The following is an 8,880-nucleotide window of genomic DNA, read 5'->3' as shown; positions in this document are numbered from 1 at the left end:
GTTCCACAGGGCGGGCGCCACTACCGAGAAGGCCCTCTGCCTGGTTCCCTGTAGCTTTGCTTCTCGCAATGAGGGAACCGCCAGAAGGCCCTCGGCGCTGGTCCTCAGCGTCCGGGCAGAATGATGGGGGGTGGAGATCCTCAACTGAGGATGAGTTCAAGCAGCTGGCTCCCAGCAATGGAAAACATGGAATTTTTGGAGTGACATTCATGGCAACGTGCTCAAGGACAGAACTGATGGCCCACTCTCAAAGGTGATGGACTGTCAGTGTTACGTACTGAAGTTCTCACCCTGGGCCAGCAGGGGGATACTGTAGATAGTTTTCACTTAGGTCCACATATGCAATTAAGAGATTGAAAGTGACATTCAGTGATGGGATAGTTACAGAAAGTGTTACAGTTGCATTGTAGTGGAGCTCTATATAAGCAGGCTGGCTGAACCCTTCAGTTCAGTTCTGTTCTGTCCTGTGAATAACTAAGAGCTGTTTGAAGAATCGCTGTGTCGTCTGATAAGTTCACCCACAACTTAACAGTCAGCATGGCTACCAAATCAGGAGGGATGCGGTGGCACAGGGGACCAGCCAGTGCAGTTCTACCTGATACCATATAGCAGCTAACCCTGAGATGGAGTCGCTTGTTCCTGAGGGAAAAGGAGTTTTCAGACTTTCTCTTCCAGGTGTATGCTGAACATGTGAGGGGCTGAACCTGCTGGCCCTTTCTCTTCACCTCACTACTTGCAGCAGACGATTGGGTCTCTACCCACAAAGAGCTGCAAACATGCAGGCTCTTCACATAGTTACGTGCTCTGTACAACCAAGGCTCCAAATTGCACGGAGAAGTAAATAAACTCCACGAGTGCAGAAAAGTCCTTTCAGGTCTTGTGGGTGTTCGTTTTACAGGTGGACACTTTTTCAATTGTACATCTAAAAATGTAACACATAGAGAGGTCTTTTTGGGTGATTTCAATGGGTCTGAAATAATAGCAGTTGTTCTGATGGGTCGCACCTTTTCTGTGGTCTATAATATCACTGGTGCAACTATTACAAATTATCTCTGGACTATATGGAACTTGCCAAACTGATGGGAGACTCCGAGACCAGAGAAAAGAGACGGTGGAAGAAGACTGGAAGAAGTTTAAAGAATATTTGAAAGAAAATATGTTAATATTTAAATTTTAGAATAGCTTTGGAAGTGGATATAGGCTGTAGGCTTAGAAGTAGAAGATAGTGTGTTTTAAAATAGTATTATTTGTAAGTGATAAAATGTGAAGATTTTTATGGTAAAAGTAAGTGTGATAAAAAATGGTTAAAAAATATGATATACGAAACTGCTAAAGATGAGGTAAAATGAAAATCAGATAGGGGGACTTGGGGAAGCTCACCTAACAATGTTTAGAAAAAATAAGGATAAGACAAGAACTTGTTTGTATTGTTTGTATTTCTGTTTGTATTGTTTATTTGTGTTATAAAATGAATAAAAAAAATTTGAAGAAAAAGAAATTATCTCACAGAGGCTGAAGTGTTATAACCTATTTTATAAATACACTACTTTCTTCCTCAGTGAATAACTTATCCAAGACCCTTTCCCACATTATCTAAGTGTTAATTTCACCATCTTTGCTCTCTAATAAGAATTAATGCACCTTAGATGTTTATCCTTTGCTGCCCCATTTTAAGAGTTCGGATAGTGTTAATATAGCATTGAATAGTTTGTTCAGACAAAGCTATGGCTCATCTTTTGTCTCCCATACATTTATTCAGAAGCAGGTACTGAAACAGTTCTCTCGTGCCCCTCCTGGCTCTCTTGGATGCTTCAGGCAAAGTGAGAATGGCAGTGGGCCTTGGGGTGCTGGTAAAGGCCTGTCAGGGCTGAACCACAAGCAGCCATCAGGCAAGAGCCACAGGTCAAGCTAGAGGGGACAAAACAAAGAGCTAGAACAAGCTAGTGCCTATCATAGTCCAGGCAAATCCCAGAGCCTTCATAGCAAAGGTGGGGAACCTGTGGCTTTTCTGACGTTGCTAGACTACAAATCCCATCTTCCTTGACTGTACGCCATGCTGACTGGGGCTGATGGGAGCCAACATCTGGAGGGTCACCTGAAGGGAATGTCCCTGTGCTTGGGTTCTGCTTTGGGGCATCTGATTGGCCAGTGTTGGAATACAGTGGTACCTCGGGTTACATACGCTTCAGGTTACATACGCTTCAGGTTGCAGACTCCGCTAACCCAGAAATATTGTTTCAGGTTAAGAACTTTGCTTCAGGATGAGAACAGAAATCGTGCTCCGGTGGCATGGCGGCAGCAGAAGGCCCCATTAGCTAAAGTGGTGCTTCAGTTTAAGAACAGTTTCAGGTTAAGTACGGCTCTCTGGAACGAATTAAGTTCTTAACCCAAGGTATAACTGTAGATGAGTCATTCATCTGATCTAGAAGGCTCTTTTGCCACACCTTGCTGGGTCCCTCTACAAATTAAGTGGCAAGCACACCATATCATGTAGCAGCAACCCTAGCAGGCCAACCAATCCGTTTTCCAAACAGAATTGCTTTGGCACATTTGCAAGGAAGGTATTCTGAGCTCCCGGCCTGTTTCCGCGCCTTTGAGACCCCCCTGCAGGCTTTTGCCTTGCCAACCTGACTTGGGACGCTCTCGTTCCTTTATTATTTCCCCCTCTTTCACTGCGCTTGATCTAACTGTCTAGTAAGTTCTGGCTGTTCCGTAAAGTCAGTCCCCAGAGTAAGCAACAGCAATTTCCCTCCATAAAGCTGTTAAAGCCTTTGAAATATATGAAAACATTATGACAATCGTTATTAGTATGAATTACCAGGAAAACAGAACATTAGCCACATCTGTTAGAAAGAGGAAACCTTTTTGTTTTTTGTTTGTTTCGCAGCCCCCTGCTTTAATTTTTAAATAAATAACCAATGTGGCGGGTTTTCTCCCCCGTACCTCCCTCTCCTGCTCTCCCCGGGAACATGAAGGATGATTCTGTAAAAGCAAAGGCTTGTGACGGATCTCCCTTCTCTGCTCAGCAACATGCATGTGGAAAGCCTCGGATTATATTGTGCCAGCTCGCTCCCAGAGTTCTGCGAAGAACGAGGCTGCTGATAAATGGTGGAACATTTCATTTTTGGTTGAAAAAAAAACCACCAGCCCTAAAGAGCTTCTAAAAGCAGTGAGGGGAGGAGAGCGAGAGTGAGAGCAAGATAATGTGTTCCTAGTCTCTTCATGACACTTGCCTTTCAGATAATTGTCATTTGTCATCTTAATTTACTTGAGAGATACATCTGAAGCCAGCTCTGCGAAATCAAAACCTGGGGTTTTCAACAGGCATTTAATGAATATCTCTTGCTAGTGCATAGATTTCTTTTCTTTGTTTTACGCTGCCTGCCATTTGTTACTACGGGCTCGCTTCTTTTCATTTCTTTCTTTTAATCTATTATGAATATGAATTTGCTTTATGAACTGGCTAATTATCCCATAGCCTTTCCCGGAGAAAAAGAGGCATCTTTGCAAGAAAGTAATGGAACATAATAGGAGTTATTTTCCATCCACTCTTCTTCTTGGGAATAATTTTAGTCAGTCATTTTTTATTTTTTTTTAGTCAGCCATGATATTTTTGAGAGTGTCGGAGTGCAGTTCCAGCACCTCTCAGGTGGGCGCCATTGCGTGCCGGCGCTCCCCCCGCCTGGTTCTTGCCTTTAGGTATTTCTGAGAAGCCCAAAATGAACATTTCAAGTCAAAACAGAAGCTGGCCAGCATGTGCGAGTCTACACATTTTAGATCTATGACTCCAACTAGTTCCTATCCACCCCTAACCACGATTGGTCAAGCTACAGGGCGGTGCCAATTCGTATTTCCTTTTCTTCAATCCGTCTCCTGTCTAGCAGCAGCAGGCTTTAAGCTTTCCAGCAAGGCCTCTACCGTTGCACACACACATTTGCGTGACGGCCCTTCCTTCATCTAGCCTAACCTTCTGAGATCAGGATTTGGGGGGCCAAATCTTGCATCTCATGAATCATGCACTTTAGGTAAAGGTAAAGGGACCCCTGACCATTAGGTCCAGTTGTGACTGACTCTGGGCTTGCGGTGCTCATCTCACTTTATTGGCCGAGGGAGCCGGCGTACAGCTTCCGGGTCATGTGGCCAGCATGACTAAGCCACTTCTGGCAAACCAGAGCAGCGCACGGAAACGCCATTTACTTTCCCGCCGGAGTGGTACCTATTTATCTACTTGCACTTTGACGTGCTTTCGAACTGCTAGGTTGGCAGGAGCAGGGACTGAGCAACTGGAGCTCACCCCGTTGAGGGGATTCGAACTGCCAACCTTCTGATCAGCAAGCCCTAGGCTCAGTAGTTTAGACCACAGTGCCACTCGCGTCCCCATCATGCACTTTACTGCTAAGCTATATGGCTGTTCTTCCAAGAAAGATGGCTGTACAGCTGCTCTTCCATGCGTGGCTTCCTGCAGAAAGTGTGTTATTCACTCTTTTGCTTTCCTGTACATGTGATAATAAGTATGTAACCAAGTTGTTAACTTGGTGGAACATACCCTTTCCAAATATTTGGAATACTTACCAAATCTCTGCTACAAATCTGCACGTGGCCTTTCTGCGAACGCACACCAGATGTTCCCCGTTTATGACGTTAAATTCCTTCCTTTCATTACCTCCCGCAAAACGAGGCCGGTGGAACATTTCCACTCTCTGCCCATATTTCTTCTCTGGGTTCAGAGAGACCTCACCTAATTAATGGGGGGGGGGGAATCCACCCAACCCTTCCCATCCAAACAAAGCTTGAAAGAACTGTCTGCATACCTGCCAGGAAGAAGAAGAAGAAGAAGAAGAAGAAGAAGAAGAAGAAGAAGAAGAAGAAGAAGAAGAAGAAGAAGAAGAAGAAGACCGCACAGCTTTTGGGACATAAAGAGCAACTGATTCACACAGCCATTCTGAGTCAAATTCAGGTTAAACAGCATTATGAAAGGGCCTCTATAGCAGGGAATGTCTCCACTGGCGAGACATTGGCTGGCTTCTGGTGGCATCAGAATATGGCATCCTTAGGCAGCCACCATGGTTACATCACCAGCTTGCTGTCAATACCTGCCCCAGAATCACCTTTATACATTTTACAGTCAAGCTGCTGTCTGAGAGCTGTCATTTAATTTGCTATGATGCCCTCCAAATGAGATAACCCTGAGGCACTTTCAGAATATAGGCTCCCCAGTGCGGTGGAGGCTCTGTCTGAGAGATGCCATTTTGATTCCCCCCTAGGGTAGGGTTTACTTTGGGGGTGTTGCTGGAAAACGTTGCTGCTGCCCACCATTACTGTCACTGCCAATCGGCACGTCCATCCCTCAGGGGACCCGCTGTTATGTACTGAAGTTCTCACTCTGGGCCAGCAGGGGGATACTGTGGATAGTTTTCACTCAGGTCCACATATGCAAATAAGGAATTGAAAGTGACGTTCAGTGATTGGATAGTTACAGAAAGTTGTTACTGTTGCTTTGTAGTTGAACTCTATATAAGCAGGTTGGCTGAACCCTTCAGCCCAGTTCTGTTCTGGCCTGTGAATAAACAAGAGCTGTCTGAAGAATTGCTGTGTCGTCTGATATGTCCACCCACAACTTAACACCCGCTATGGTTTGGAGGGGTCCACTGGAGGTCATTTGGTGAACAGGAGCTGAAAAGTGGAACCAGCCCTGCTATTGGACCACCTGGTGCCTTCTGGTTATGATTCTTGCACAGAATGCTGAAGCAATCCAGCATTCCAATTGCCGCAATAGCTCACGGGATGCCTCCAGGAAGCTTGTACTTGGGTTATGAAAAGAGACAGTTCTACCCTGCTGCTGTTCCCTGGTAACACGTATTCAGAGCAGTGCCGGATTTACATATAAGCCAAACAAGCTATAGTTTAGGGCCCCACTCTATTGGGAGGGCCCCCAAAAAATTAAAGCAAAAAAAACAACCTGGATGTACATTTCCAAAATATAAGATAAAAAACAAATAAAATGGCTTTAGATACCTATTAGGTCCAAATATTACCATAGAGCATATATTCAACACAAAAAACAGTGGCAGTTTGCTGTTGACAAAGGACAGCTGGACATATAAAGGGCCCCATTACCTTCAGTAGCTTAGGACCTCATCAGACCTAAATCAGGGCCTGATTCATAGGCATACTGTACTGACATCTGTATGGGAATTGTTTTTAATTGTTTTATCTCTTGTGCGTGTGCCACCTGGGCTTCTTTGGGAGGAAGGATGGAATGAATAAACAACAACAACAGTTGTTATTGGCACCTGTCCATCTCAAGAGACAATGGAGTGCATTCACAGCACTGAAGAGATCTCCCAGGGGTACAAGCCTGGGCAATGTTTTTGAAGGTCCTGGGCTGCCCTCTCAGCCTCATCGTCCAAAGGAAAGGAGTACAATTCAGTGGTATCTCGGGTTACATACGCTTCAGGTTACATACGCTTCAGGTTACAGACTCAGCTAACCCAGAAATAGTGCTTCAGGTTAAGAACTTTGCTTCAGGATGAGAACAGAAATCGTGATCCAGTGGCGCGGTGGCAGCAGGAGGCCCCATTAGCTAAAGTGGTGCTTCAGGTTAAGAACAGTTTCAAGTTAAGAACGGACCTCCAGAATGAATTAAGTACTTAACCTGAGGTATCACGGTATGTTTGGTGCCACCTTGGCTACAGGAGTTGCCAGAAGGAGGCATTCAAGGCACCATTCAACCGCCTTAGGGACTCCACTCCAAATTTGTGAAGGCTTTGCTTGTTAGCCTTTTCTTCTCCTAAAGATATCCAACAAGGCAGCAGAGGTTTAGGGTCAGTTTTCCTTCTACATGGGCCACCTCCCAGGTTGACGAGCCCCATCTGCCCGTCACTTGCCTCTACAGCAGAAGCAGAAACTGCCTTCTTGACCATTGGACCACCGAATTGGTCTCATCAGCTCAGTCCACCATTGCCTGTCTTCACATGCAGGAGAAGTCCCTAACTCATAAAAATAGGAATAATCAATCAATTATGTATGTATGTATGTATGTATGTATGTATGTATGAATTGATGCTTTTGAATTATGGTGCTGGAGGAGACTCTTGAGAGTCCCATGGACTGCAAGAAGATCAAACCTATCCATTCTGAAGGAAATCAGCCCTGAGTGCTCACTGGAAGGACAGATCCTGAAGCTGAGGCTCCAATACTTTGGCCACCTCATGAGAAGAGAAGACTCCCTGGAAAAGACCCTGAAGTTGGGAAAGATGGAGGGCACAAGGAGAAGGGGACAACAGAGGACAGGATGGTTGGACAGTGTTCTTGAAGCTACCAACATGAGTTACCAAACTGCAGGAGGCAGTGGAAGATAGGAGTGCCTGGCGTGCTCTGGTCCATGGGGTCACGAAGAGTCGGACACGACTAAATGACTAAACAACAACCACAACAATGTATGCATGTATGTATGTATGTATGTATGATGTATGTATGTATGTATGTATGTATGTATGTATGTATTAAATGTGTATACCGCCCTTCATCCAAAGATCACAGGGCGGTTTACAGCAAATGCTGAGGTTCCATATAGCCATCCTGACTTAACAGCCATTGATAACAAATTGCATTCTCCTAAATGACATTGTAATTTCTACGCCATGTTGGAGGCACTGTGCCTCTGAATAGCAGTTGTTGGGCAGTAAGAGTGGGAGAGGGCTACTGCATTCATGTTCTAGGCTGCAGGCTTCCCATAGACATCTGGCTGGCTGCTAGGAAAACAGGATGCAGAATTAGATGGGCCTTTGGCGTGATCCACCAGGTCTGCAGCTTTATTGAAATTTCTCCAAATCCAATGGAAGCAAGGGAGCGAATCTGAGGGCCATGTTGCGTTTCAGGGGGCAGAAAGTGCAATGGCTTTACCATGCCTGAATACAGCACTAGGCTTGCACAATCTCTGCTTAATACAGATTTAGTGACCATGGCTCTGAGTTAGCATACCGGTAATTACAACCATCTATCCCTACATTGATAGCATCCTGTTTGACATTATGAACGTTGGATTATGTAACTTGCTTGTGTTACTTGTGGTTGGATGATTACATGTCACATGTTCCCTTTTAGCCAGAACTTCTGAAGCAAATTAAACAGCCACATGGCCAGCATAAACCATGCTAGAACCTTAGTCGCTTCATTGACTTTTCTTTCCTTCTTTCAGCGCAGTTCCCACCATGTGCTTCCTGGATGAATAATATTATACTCCAATTTAATTCATAAATGTTGAAGGCACCACTTGTTTCAGCTGTAAGATCTGATTGGAGAAGACGGAATGCAAGCTTAACTGCTGAGTGCTTGGCAATTTGTAAAAGACCAAATCTTAAAAACTCAGCTACATGGAAATTAATCCCTTTGATCGTAGGGGAGCTTAATTGTTAAGAGAGAATGCTTAGGACTGCAGCTCAGAACCATCTACGTATTTATGAGTGAAGCCTGGAATGTATTGTAATAATTATCCAACAACTGCTCCAACCAATAGGTAGCACTGTTTCATGTCCTTTGTGCTTAACTAAGGTTCTGTGTCTCGCCTTGCTATTGTTCTGTCTTGTGGTTTTCTTATGGAGATGTTCCTGGAACGATTAGATCTACACTGGAGACTGAGCTTGCAGATTTCTAATAAAAGTTGTTCTTCTAAACAAGTTTTGCAATATCTCTGACAAAGATCATGTGTTTTGCAATCAGCAACTGAAAATTCTCTGCAGTCAAGCTTGCAAAAAATTATAATTTACCTGACAATAAATGTTGGAAATGTAATGAGACTGAAGGTACATTCTTTCACCTTTGGTGGACGTGCCCAAGGATTAAGACATTCTGGGAGATGATTTATAACGAAGTGAAAAA

General features: G+C 44.4%; 1 long non-coding RNA gene across 1 annotated transcript; it reads left to right on the top strand.

The window, feature by feature from the left end:
• Window positions 1–5,757: 5,757 nt before the first annotated feature.
• Window positions 5,758–8,678, top strand: LOC310845207. Its single transcript, XR_014564576.1, has 2 exons — window positions 5,758–5,856; window positions 8,201–8,678. It is a non-coding gene; the product is annotated as an uncharacterized lncRNA (long non-coding RNA).
• The last annotated feature ends 202 nt before the right edge of the window (window positions 8,679–8,880 follow it).

Source organism: Podarcis gaigeae, assembly GCF_964106915.1.
Source record: "Podarcis gaigeae genome assembly, chromosome: 5".
NCBI classification, from domain to species: Eukaryota; Metazoa; Chordata; class Lepidosauria; order Squamata; family Lacertidae; genus Podarcis; species Podarcis gaigeae.
The sequence above is the reverse complement of the archived record's forward strand: the minus strand, read 5'-3'. Positions and strand labels throughout refer to the sequence as shown.